Raw genomic sequence first — 10,770 nt, forward strand, 5'->3', positions numbered from 1 at the left:
AAGAAGAAGAAGAAGAAGAAGAAGAAGAAGAAGAAGAAGAAGAAGAAGAAGAAGAAGAAGAAGAAGAAGAAGAAGAAGAAGAAGAAGAAGAAGAAGAAGAAGAAGAAGAAGAAGAAGAAGAAGAAGAAGAAGAGAAATAAACCTCAATTTTCACTGTCTATTACCTCTCTTTAATGAGATGAGGAGCATATAACATATTTCATCATGATCTTCTGGAATATCTTTCGATGTTGCTTGTCTTTAGAATATTGTCATTTTTAGTTTAAGTTTTTAAAATTTTAATTTGTTACCATTTGCATGTTATAACAAATTTCCACACAAGTTTTCTCAAGTTATAAGACTAAACTTATCTCTCTCCCTCCCTTCTTTTCCCCATCCTGGTGCTGGCAGACAATTCAATCTGGGTTATATATCTATTATCATGTTAACACACATTCCATATTGTTCATTTTTTTAAATGAGCAATCTTATAAACCAATACCCCAAAACATAAACCAAAATAAACAATTGAAAAATTGTATGCTTTCATATGCATTCTGGTTCCAATAGGCTTTTCTCTGAAGGTGGATAGCAGAATGTTGTTATTTTTGTAAAAAAAAATGCTCTCTGATTTCCTTTCACTTCACTGCATCATTTCTTATGCCTTTTTGGGTATCTCTAAAACCAACTCCATCATGTTTGACAGAAAAAAAATTTTATTCCATTACATTCATGTATCATTACTTCAGTCATTCCTCAGTTGGGGGTCACACCCTTAGTTCCCCACTTTTTTCCACTACAAAAAAGACTAAAATAAATAATTTGTTTATATGGGTCCTTTTCATCTTTCCTTTACCCCTTAGAGACTTGGACCTAGTAGTGATATTGATGGGTCAAAGAGCATGTTTTTAACATTTATCTTAAAATTTTTGAGTTTCAAATGTTCTCCCTCAAATCCATCCTCAGCCCCATCCATTGAGAAGGCAAGCAATATGGGTATCTGAATTTAATAGGTTTTTAGGGGATAGTTTCAAGTTGCTTTTCAGAATGGCTAAACAGAACAAATGTCCACCAACTGTATATTAATGTATATGTTTTCTGATAACCTCTCCAGACTTTGTCATTTCTTTTGTCTTCTGATGGATGAGAGGCAGAAGCTTACATTTGTGTTTCTCTAATTAGTAGTAGTACAAAGCATATTTTATGTATCCATTAACAATTTGGATGTCTTCCTCTGAAAACTGCTCATTCATATCTTTTGACAATTTATCGCTGGAGGAATAATTTTTATTCCACAGAGACATGATAGTTAAACCAAAGAGAAATGATGAAGTAACAGAGAATAGAGAAAGAGGAGGGCGTAGGATCAAGTCTTGAGCAGCACCCACACTTAGTCAATGAAATATGGAAAATAAGTCAGTAAGCAATTTCAGTCCATCATATTTTCTTTCCTGCTTTTATGTAGAAGATGTAAACTGAGAAACAGACTATAGTAATAGAGTTCCTCTTCTCTGGACTTTCTAATCTTCAGGATAGTAACTTCCTATTCTTTATTCCTTTCCATTAACATCTTCATCACTGAAATTCTAATAATTTTCATTTCTTTGTCATGTGGGCAATCTTTTATAGGTATATTTCTTCCATTCACTTGGGATCTCAGAAGGGATTTTCCTGGCCATTATCATTATAGACAGATACCTGGCCATTTACAAACTCTCCATTACAAAATTATTATGACTCTTCAGCCTCACATTCAGTTGACACTCTTGTCTATTGTGAATGTGTCTATTGCTTCATTGCATGCATCTCGGAAATTATATAGATTTCCTACACATTGCCTTTTTGTGGTCTAAATCACATTGATTTATGATGCCTGGTTATGATACTGATCCAGTTTTCAGTATGACCTGCTTGAACACTAGAAGAGTTGTGATGACTAAGATTAGCGATTTCATCCATGCAATAGAAATCATTGGCACCATCTTATAGGTGACCCTGACCTATATCCATATTTATGTGGTAATACTTCAGAGGTGTATTTTCAGTTAGGAAGGCCAAAGAAAGGTTTTCTATACTGTATCTTTCATCTCATGATCTCACTAATATTCTTTGGTGGATGTTATTTCTGTATCTCTGGGGTTATTTTTTAATTTCTCTTTTCCCCTTTTGGAAAGAGTCATTAATTTATTATATGCATTTTAATCTTCTTTCTTTAACTCCATTACTTACAGTTTGAAAAAAACAGGAGATTAAGGAGGTTATAAAAAGTTGTGAGCCTCTAAAGCATCTTCATTTATCAAATGACAAGTTAGTAAAAATTTAATAGGTACCAAATAAGGGTAAATCTTCCTTCAGACCAAGTAATGCATGCCTTATATAAGTAATGTGATATTATAAACCAAATAACAATAATATTAAATGAAGGAGAATTTCATCTTCATAACTGGTTGATTTCTAATTATTTATAATGTCTCTTACTTCCAGAAAAATAATGTCTTATGACAAATCCAAAAGTATTTTATTTTAATATCAAATCTCTTTAAAAATCAATTCAAATTAGATACACTTTAGCATAGCCACAGGGCATGTAGTTATGTAGTAACTTTAAGAATTTTATGCTGATGCAGCTATCAATTTACTCAATTAAAATAAAGTGGATGGATATGGAGCAACTGATAAGCTTGGTGATAGGGAAATCATCAGAGACTGTGTTTTTTACAGGATCTCTGACTAAGCACAGAGGATACAGCTAACATTCTTTTGCTAAATTTTTGTTTTGATTTGTTTTACTTGAGAAAAACTACAGAGGAGTCAGGTAGAGCAAGGTAGGCATTCTTACACTCATACTCAATTGAAGGTGCTAAGAAGGCAACTTAATGTTTTCTTTCTGACTTGAAAAAATTTCAGTTTTGTCAACTGGTTTCTAAAGTTGTTGAAAGCCTCAGCACTCCAGACTACATCTAGAAGTATTTCTAATAAAGAAAATAGTAAAGTGAAAATTCAGTTAATACATGCAAGCCCTAAGGCCAAGGGAATTTTACTGATTGAAGAGAAAAGTCTTGGGAATATATTTCATTTTTTTCATTCAGTAATGTTTTATTCTTTCCCAGTTACATTAAAAACAATTTTTAGCAATTGTTTTTTTTAATTTTTTTTTAATTTTAAACCCTTAACTTCTATGTATTGACTTATAGGTGGAAGATTGGTAAGGGTAGGCAATGGGGGTCAAGTGACTTGCCCAGGGTCACACAGCTGGGAAGTGTCTGAGGCCGGATTTGAACCTAAGACTTCCTGTCTCTAGGCCTGGCTCTCAATCCACTGAGCTACCCAGCTGCCCCTAGCAATTGTTTTCTAACATTTTGAGTTCCAATTTCTCTCCAGTCTTCCTTTCCCTTCTTCCTCCCTTCCCTTCCCTACCCCATCCTCTGCCTATTGTAAGAGGGTAAAGTTACCCTTACATAAGGCTTGTAATGTAACAGGTAGTTGTAGCTATTTCTCCCTGGCCTGAGGGCAACATGCCCACCCTGAAGCCTGGATCTCTGATTAACATGATCTGACTTTTGTTTAGTAAAACTAGCAGGCTTGTTCAGGTTACTAAATAGGATAGGATAAAGATGGAGAGCTAGGATTTTCCCTATAACTAATAAATCTCTATCTGTCCCACACCCACTGACCTGCACAAGGTTGCTTCTGTCCCCAACAATGTTGGAGCTACACTATCTTCCTCTCTTTTTAAATTCCCTACCTTCCTGTCTAACTGCCCTAGTCTGAGCCCCTCCAAATAATCTTTGATGTTAGTTCAGGTCTGGTAGCTGGATAAGTAATCTAGTGACAAGACTGGTCAAGTCACTAAAAGTTCAGGTTGAGGTTAACAGAAATGATGTAGCAGACTTCAGTAGTAAAGATGATTATCGTAGTCTTCTTAGGATCAAAAGATGTCTCTATGCTGAAAGACTTGCTGGCTGAGGTTTCTCAGGGACACCAAGATCAAAGGATATTGGGAATCTGGTAGAGGGAGAGCTCAGTCCAAGCTCTGTGACTGTCTCAATGCTCTCTCCCCCTCTTCTCCTGACTGTCAATTAACTGCTCCAGAACACTCCCACAGAATTCTAAACTCTCCTTCTGCACATTCTGTCCCTTGCCTTCCAAGCCAAATCTGCTTTTCTCACTCTGTCACACATCACATCTGTCTGCATTCCATTATTCCTTCTTCTCACTATGTATACTTTTTCTAATTACTATGATAATGATAAATTTTAAGAATTACAGAATAACATCTTTCCATATAGAAATGTGAACAATTTTACATTATTGAAGCCTTTAATTTTTTTCACTTTCTCATTTGCCTTTTTATGCTTCTCTTGAATTTTCTATTTGGACGTTAAATTTTCTATTTAAGTCTGGTCTTTTCTTCAAAAATGCCTGGAAATCTTCTAGTTTATTAAATGACCATACTTTCCCCTGAAAAAATGTAGTGAGTTTTGATGAGTAGGTGATTCTTGGTTGTAAACCCCATTCCTTTGCCTTCCGGAATATCATATTCCAAGTCTTCTGTTCCTTCAAGGTGAAGGCTGCCAGATCCCATATAATCTAGACTAGGGAACCATGATATTTGAATAGTTTCTTTCTGGCTTCTTGCAGTATTTTCTCTTTGGCTTGGGAGCTCTTGAACTTGCTTATAACATTCTTGGGAGTTTCCATTTGGGGATTTATTGCAGGAAGTGATCTGTAGATTCTTTCAATTTTTATTTTGTCCTCTTATTCAGTTTGCTTGGACAATTTCTTGCAATATGATGTCTATGCTCATTTTTTTGATCATTGCTTTCAGGTGATCTAATGATTCTTAAATTATCTCTCCTGGACCCATTTTCCAGGTCAGTTGTTTTTTGAATTAGATATTTCATATTTTATTCTAATTTTTTCATTCTTTTGACTTTGTTTTATTGTTTCTTGATGTCTCATGAAGTCATTAGCTTCTATTTGCTCAATTTTAATTTTTAAAGAATGGATTTCTTCCATGACATTTTGATCCTCTATTTAGTCCATTCTACTTTATATGACACTCTTTTCTTCATTGGATTTTTTCCCTTCTTTTCCCAGGTCAATTCTGTTTTTTAAAATCTCTTTTCTTCATTGGATTTTTGTGCTTTTTTCCAGTTGACTAATTTTGGTTTTAAGCTATTATTTTATTTTTTTTGCATTAGTTTCATTTCTTTTCCCCATTTTTTCTTACCATTTTTCTTTGACCTGATTTATTTCATTTTTCAATTCATTTTTGAGTTTTTCAAGGGTTTGAGACCAATTTCCATTTTTCTTTGAAATTTTGCATATGGTTGCTTGGATCTCACAGTCCCCTGTTGGTTCATTTCACTCTTTCTCTCCATAGAAAATTTTCTAGAGTTAAGTGTTTCTTTTACTCTTTGCTCATTTTCCCAGATATTTTTTGTCTATGGACTGGGAATTCTGAAAGCTGCTGCTTCTGTCTTTTCTGCTTCTGGCTTGGAGGGCTTGGAATTGTGAATTATTTTGCCCTGGGGCTAGGTCTTTGCCACAGTGCAAGCGTGAAAGGGCCAAGTGCTATGGACTTTCATGTCATACTGTGGGCTGATGCCAGGGCCTGGAACTTCAACAGGTGGGTCTGGAGTGTTCTCTTGTTTGTGTAGTCTTGGTCCTGGGATCTTGAAGTTGTTCTGTGCGCAGTTTCAGAACCTGTCATAATAGGCGAGGGAGTGGTTGGCCAGCTCTCCTTTGTGTGCAGTTTTGCTTCCAGTTCCCCCTTATCCCATGAAAATCAACTCTTTCTGCCTACTTTTCAAGTTGAATTCAGTGGGAGAGCCCCCTTACTCCATCTTGCTGTTGGCTTTTGACTCCTGTTATTTTAAGGTGCTTTTAAGGATTGGTTTGGAAGGATTGTCAGAGTGGTTTCAGCTTTTGCTACTGCTAAGACACCATTTTGGTGTATTCCATTACAATCAAATGCCACAACTTGTTCAGTCATTCTATAAATGATAGGTGTCTCCTCAATTTCCAATTTTTTTGCTACAAAAAAAAAGAGCTGCTATAAATATTTTGTATAAATAAGCCCTTTTCCTTTTTTTAAAAAAAAATATCTTTGGGATATAGACTCACTAGTGATATTAATGGATGTATAGCCTTTTGAGATAGTTCCAAATTGTTCTCCTGAATAGCTGGATAAATTCACAACTCCACCAACAGTGCTTTAGTGCCCCAGTTTCCCCACAGCCCCTTTAACACTAATCATTTTCTGTTTCTATCATATTAGTTAATCTGAAAGATGTGAGGGAGTGTCTTAGAATTGTTCTAATTTACCTTTTATCAATAGTGATTTGGAACATTTTTTAACATAACTATAGAGAGCTTTTATTTTTTCATCTAAAAATTACATGTTCCTATCCTTTGACCATTTACCAATTGAAGAATAGCTTGATAAATGTGACTCATTTCTTTATATATTTGAGAAATAAAGGCTTTGTCAGAGATGCTTGCTGTAAAAGGTTTTTTTTTCTAGTTTATGTTTTCCTTTTAATTTTGGTTGCATTAGTTTTGTTTGTGCTAAAACATTTAAGGTAGTCAAAATTATCCATTTTACCTTTTTTAATACTCTCTATCTTTTGTTTGGACATAAATTTTCCCCTTTTCTATAGATCTGACAAATAACCTATTCCATGCTCCCTTAATCTCCTTGTGGTAGCAACCTTTATGTCTATATTATTCATCCATTTTTACTTTATTTTGGCATATGGTGTGAGATATTGGTCTGTATCTATTTATACCATGCTGTTTTCCAGTTTTTCCATGTTGTGGATAAAATCCTGCAACCATGTTTTCATGAGTTGCAAGCTGGCAATTGCCAATATAGAACACAGAAGCTGACAGAGGACCCAGGCTGGGTGCCAGAGTGACAGTTGAAGTGAGGGTATAAAAGGGGGTCCCCAGACCCTTGACTTCACTTCTTCTGACTCTAATCTTCAGAGTTAGGGTGGAAAAGGGTGGAAACTGGTCCCTGGGTGGTTTGAAGGGTGGTTTGGGTAGATTCCTTAGGCAGGAACAGCTGTCATAGCTAGCCAATACCAACAGCACATTGACAGACCCACCAACCCTTTGCAATCAAGAGACAATTTCTATCAACAAGACATCACCATCTGGCCCAGGGCTTGGCAGCCCTGGGTCAGCAACCAAGAATATCAAAGTAGAGATTGCCCTCAAGGCTTTCTTTATTTCTGTACCATAAGAAGACCTTTCAACATTTTTCCTAAGAGTATTTTAGAACACTTAATTATTCAAGATCTTAGCTTTCCTCACCCTCTTCCCAGCTCCTTTTACCTGATTCAAATTTTACAAATAAACCCTTTAAAACCTACAAGCTTAAAGATCTTTAAAGTCAATTACTTTTACCTTTACTAAAGACCAAGTAACATCAACAATCAGAACAAACTACTAGTTTCAGCTGACAAACTTTATTAAGCAGTTAGGTGCAGGAAGTGCCAGCTTCCTTCCTGTTGACCATACTAACTGACCAATAGAATAGTCTCGATTTCTCAGGGCAGAGACACAAAACCCTGAATGTAAAGGGACCTTGACTTTACTAGTGAGTGAGTTTCGTCTCCCTCTTGTTCAGCTAGGTGCAGGAGGACCCTGTTACACCCCAACTTCCACTCCTGCTTAAGGCCCCTTGGACTGGCCTAATTCCATCTACTAGTCTTCCCCTGCAGTGCAGCTTGCCCCCATTTCATAACATCCAGCAATTTTTATCGAATAGTGAGGTTTCATCCCAAAAGCTTGGATCATTTGGTTTAGGGAATACAAGATTACTATGGTCATTCTTTAAGGTGAAAGGACTACATTTTCCAAAGGGCTATGCTTAAATCACAGGTAGAATTTCATGTGTAACAAAAATTTGGTAGGAGGAAAGGAGATAATACACACAGAGGTTTATTATAAGCATTATCTGAAGATACTTGCGTGCTTCAGAGGAGAGAACAGAAAGATAGCCAAGCATAGGAGCAGAGGAAAGGAAAGATGCCTGGTAAAGAATTGGCCAAGCCTGCCATAATCAGCAACAGTAAAGAAATAAAATCAGTATCAGAAAACTGGTTTTAGAGAGCAACTATATTCTGCAATTGATAATACTCATTAACCTATACAGATATTCTATATTACCTTCTATGAGCAACAGATGTAGCTCTTTTCCCTCTTTTCCACTATGGAGGAGATGTTGAGTTAGATGGGAACATGACTAATCCTCTTCAAGACACTTATATCAGAGGAGTGACCATATGGCATATATACCAAAAGTGAGACTGCTCAAATTCAACCCAGATTTACCATGTTACCTTATTTTCATTAATTTTTTTTACTAATAATTTCATGTGTTAAATATGATTTGGTTTACAAGAGAATATTCTGGAAAAGTGTAGAAGCCAGAAGTTTAGATATCCATTGACCCAAAACAATAACATAAACCTAAAACATGAGTGATCCCAGAGTCAGGGTTATGAGAATCTTGTGCTTACATATATTTAAAGTAAATTCTAAAGAAATGTCCTCTTTGAACCTCAGGGGATAACTAAGATGATATTAAGTGGCATTTTTTCATTAACAAAATATTAGTGATGATATAACATAATAGTTATGTAATTGTGTTTGCTTACATCTTGTTCTAAATGTAATATCATTTATCTAAATATAGCAGGGTAGCATATCAGATTGTTGGAAGGGAATGTCTCTCTCCATTATGTTGTGTTTTTTGACATCATCAATCAGTGACCTGAAGATAATTTACCACTGAGATGTGCAGGTATAAACAGCTCCTCAGAGAAAAAAAGTTAGAGAACCAAGAACCAACATCAATCCATCATGGCAGTCAATAGAGTAGGAAGCTAAGTAACTCTCTGCCTCTTTCCTACATTTCCCTCTCTTCACTATTACTACTTTGATGTATTAAAGTTATTAAAGCTACAAGCAGTCTCATAATTCAATTTTAACTATTACAAGATATTTATGGGAGTGAAATTCCAAGAAAGGAGCCAACAATAAACTCCATAGTTAAAGAACGTTTTTATATAAAGTTTCAAAGTATACGTGACATACAAAGTATACTGGAGATACTAATGCAAGCTCAGATTCTAAAGGTAGAAACAACATGCAAACAATTATGCACCAATAAGCTATATACGGAATAAACTGGAGATAATCAAGAGGGAAGACACTTAACTTAAGGAGGATCAAGAAAGGAATCCTTTAGAAGGTGAGATTTTTAGCAGGGTCTTGAAGGCAGGAGAGAGATGAGGAGTAATAACATTCAAGATATGAGGGGAAGTCAACTTTCCAAGTAATTCTTATCAAATAGAGAATTCTTCCCTAAACAAATTATGTTATTGGGTTTATTGAAAACTGGATTATTGAGTTCAACTCTTTTTGATTCTTCCTTATCCAATCAGTTCCAAGTATTTACTTTTATCTTTTTTGGCCAGTATCAAAAAATTGGGGGGTTTGACTGTTTTATAAAATGTTTTGAAGTCTGGAAGTGCTATTACCTCTAAATTCTACTTTTTCATTGTTTCCCATGTGATTTCAGGTCTTGATTTCTCTTGCTGAATTTTATTAGCCTTTCTCTTTTATAAAGTATCTTCTGAAGAGTTGTACATACTTTTCCCCCTTCAAATTATATGACTAATTTTGGCATTCAGGGGATGCTGCAGTTAAAAATAACTTTGCTTTGGACATTCCAGATTTTTCTGTCACTTCTAATCTTGGATGAATAATCTTTTTTATTATTATAATAAATTTAAAAATTTCCATATTGCATATCAATACAATTTTTAATATATGCTTATTTATATTTTGCAATCCACATTCTCCCACTCTCTTCCACTCCTCCCAAAGAAAACAGGTAATATGATATAGGTTGCACATATATTATCATATAAATCATATCTCCATGTTTGTCTTACTGTAAAAGAAGACAAATATTGCTTACACTAGAGAAAAATAATAAAGAATAATATATTTAAATTTTTATTCAGGCTCTGTTCTTTTAATGGCAGTGGATATTCTTACTTTTTCTTTTGTCATGAGCCTCTTGGAGTTGTACTAGATCCTTGCCATTTTGATAATAGTTAAATCATTCACAACTGATCTTCATACATTATTGCTGTTACCAAGTAACATTCACTTTGTTCTGCTTATTTCATATAAGTCTTTCCAGGTCTTTTGTGATCATCGTGTTTGTCATTTCTTATGGAGAAATAATATTCCATTACAAGTATATACCACAACTTGTTCAGTCATTCTCCAGTTGATGCACATCTCTTCGGTTTCCAGTTCTTTGCCATCATAAAAAGAGCTTCTATAATATTTTTGTACAGCTAGGTTCTTTTCCCCATATTTAATCTCTTTTGGACACAGATCTAGTAGTGGTATTGCCGGGTTAAAAAGTATGCACAGCTTTATGACCCTCTGGGTATGGTTTCAGATTGTTCTCCAGAATGGTTATATCAGTTCACAGCTCCACTAACAGCATAACAATGTCTCTATCTTTCCACATCACCTCCATCATTTATTTTCCCTTTTTTTTTGTCATGTTAGCCAGTCTTATGAGTGTGAGATAATATCTAAAAGTTGTTTTAATTTGCATTTCTCTAATCAATTATGATTTGGAATTTTTTTATACAACTAAAGAAAGTTTTAACTTCTTCAACTGAGAATTGCCTGTCTAAATCCTTTGATCATTTATCAATCAGGAAATGCTTTGTATTCTTTTAAATTTGA

This window comes from Gracilinanus agilis, chromosome 4 (assembly GCF_016433145.1).
Source record: "Gracilinanus agilis isolate LMUSP501 chromosome 4, AgileGrace, whole genome shotgun sequence".
NCBI lineage: Eukaryota > Metazoa > Chordata > Mammalia > Didelphimorphia > Didelphidae > Gracilinanus > Gracilinanus agilis.